Below are 2,500 nucleotides of genomic sequence, written 5' to 3' on the forward strand. Positions count from 1 at the left end.
GTGATGAAGAGGAACATGACGATGACAGTCTGCCTGAAGATGACAGTAGTTCTTCCAAGACCCCTCGATGGAAAACATGTCACACCATTACCTCTCCTGTGCAAGCCACTTAACCTTACTGTTCAAGAACTTGAACAGTTCTTTGCCACTGTGCTCCATATGTCAATATTTGGTCTTCCAGCTACTCGCATGTTCTGGAGCCATAGTAGCCACATTGCACATGTTGCTGATGTTATGCCTCTTGCACGATGGGAAGCCATCAAAAATTTTGTTACTTTGCATTGCTCTCTGAGCATTGTATTATGATCTATGAAGACATAATTTTCTCTGTGGTTTTGTATCAGTGTTGCACAACTTTGCCCTTAGGCAACAAAAGATCATTTGGAGAGGGGGGCGGTGAAATAAATATGTACATACATAATCAATAAAATGTCCCAAAATTAACCAATAAGTGATGTGGAATAATTTCTTATCATGTACCATCAAATTGTGTGCGGTAGAGGGTTAATGTAAATGCGGCCGCCCGCTGCGCTACATGTAAATGCGGCCGCCCCCAGGTCAACTAGGTCCGAACGGGCCCGCCTGATCAACTAGACGTCAATCGGGCCGGCAGGTCCCCTGAATGTAAACGAGGCCGCCCACTGCGGTACTTGTGAATGCGGCCGCCCGGTCAACTAGGTGCGAACGGGCCCGCCCGATCAACCAGGTGCGAATGGCCCCGCCCGATCAACTAGGTGTGAACGGGCCCGCCTGATCAACTAGGTGTGAATGGGGCCGCCGGGTCCACTTAATGTAAATGAGGCCGCCAGCTCAACTAAGTGTAGACGGGGCCGCCTGGCCAATTAGGCGTTAATGGGGCTGCCGGGGAGGCTTCCCCTCTGCCCGGGCTGGAGGCCCCGCAGTGGCCATTCGCCTCTGGGACATATTGGCAGAGTCCGCGGCCTATGCGTAGGCCCCGGGCGGAGGCTGACCCTTGTCGCCCTTGTCCTAGGCTCGGAGCTATGGTCGCCCCGTCTGGCCTTCGCTTATGGTTCGGAGCTATGGTCGCCCCGTCTGGCCTATGCTTAGGGTTTGGAGCTAGGGTCGTGTTGGAAACGTTTTCCTCTGTCGAAGCAGAGACCGGGAGACGTTGGCATATCTCTCCGGCCGAAGTTCCTCTTTACTGAGAACTCGCCAATGCGCCGCTGTAGTCATCCAAGTCTGACTAAGACTCAGCTCGGCGCAGCTTATACGTTTCAAGGGGGGAGGGATACACAGAGGTGGAGACAAACTAAACAAAGCACAGCATGTTCCAGGAATCAGCCTGGAAGTTCCCCAGCCCTGATTTCATCAGCATAACACTGCCTTTCAAATGCCTCTCCAGGTGCTAACCCTAATTAGCATGATAGTATCACCCAGACCTTCACATTACCATAGCGACAAAGGCACGGCCTGGCCTTGAGATTAGCATTCACCTTTACTTTGGGCCCCCACCCGGTGATCAGGAAGCTCACAGAGATGAAATGTCAATGTCTCAGACTCCTGGGCCCCCAGACTTGATCTTATTACAAATGTCCCCATCTTTACCCCCAACTGCAAATCCAATCTGCCTATCTCTCTCAGTTCATATACTGTCATGTTGGAAGCTAGACTGAACAATTTATAAATTTCGTCACTGCGGCCTATGCGTAGGCCCCGGGCGGAGGCTGACCCTTGTCGCCCTTGTCCTAGGCTCGGAGCTATGGTCGCCCCGTCTGGCCTACGCTTATGGTTCGGAGCTATGGTCGCCCCGTCTGGCCTATGCTTAGGGTTTGGAGCTAGGGTCGTGTTGGAAACGTTTTCCTCTGTCGAAGCAGAGACCGGGAGACGTTGGCATATCTCTCCGGCCGAAGTTCCTCTTTACTGAGAACTCGCCAATGCGCCGCTGTAGTCATCCAAGTCTGACTAAGACTCAGCTCGGCGCAGCTTATACGTTTCAAGGGGGGAGGGATACACAGAGGTGGAGACAAACTAAACAAAGCACAGCATGTTCCAGGAATCAGCCTGGAAGTTCCCCAGCCCTGATTTCATCAGCATAACACTGCCTTTCAAATGCCTCTCCAGGTGCTAACCCTAATTAGCATGATAGTATCACCCAGACCTTCACATTACCATAGCGACAAAGGCACGGCCTGGCCTTGAGATTAGCATTCACCTTTACTTTGGGCCCCCACCCGGTGATCAGGAAGCTCACAGAGATGAAATGTCAATGTCTCAGACTCCTGGGCCCCCAGACTTGATCTTATTACAAATGTCCCCATCTTTACCCCCAACTGCAAATCCAATCTGCCTATCTCTCTCAGTTCATATACTGTCATGTTGGAAGCTAGACTGAACAATTTATAAATTTCGTCACTGCGGCCTATGCGTAGGCCCCGGGCGGAGGCTGACCCTTGTCGCCCTTGTCCTAGGCTCGGAGCTATGGTCGCCCCGTCTGGCCTACGCTTATGGTTCGGAGCTATGGTCGCCCCGTCTGGCCTAT

The sequence above is a fragment of the Paramormyrops kingsleyae genome, unplaced genomic scaffold, assembly GCF_048594095.1.
Source record: "Paramormyrops kingsleyae isolate MSU_618 unplaced genomic scaffold, PKINGS_0.4 ups32, whole genome shotgun sequence".
Classification (NCBI taxonomy): Eukaryota; Metazoa; Chordata; class Actinopteri; order Osteoglossiformes; family Mormyridae; genus Paramormyrops; species Paramormyrops kingsleyae.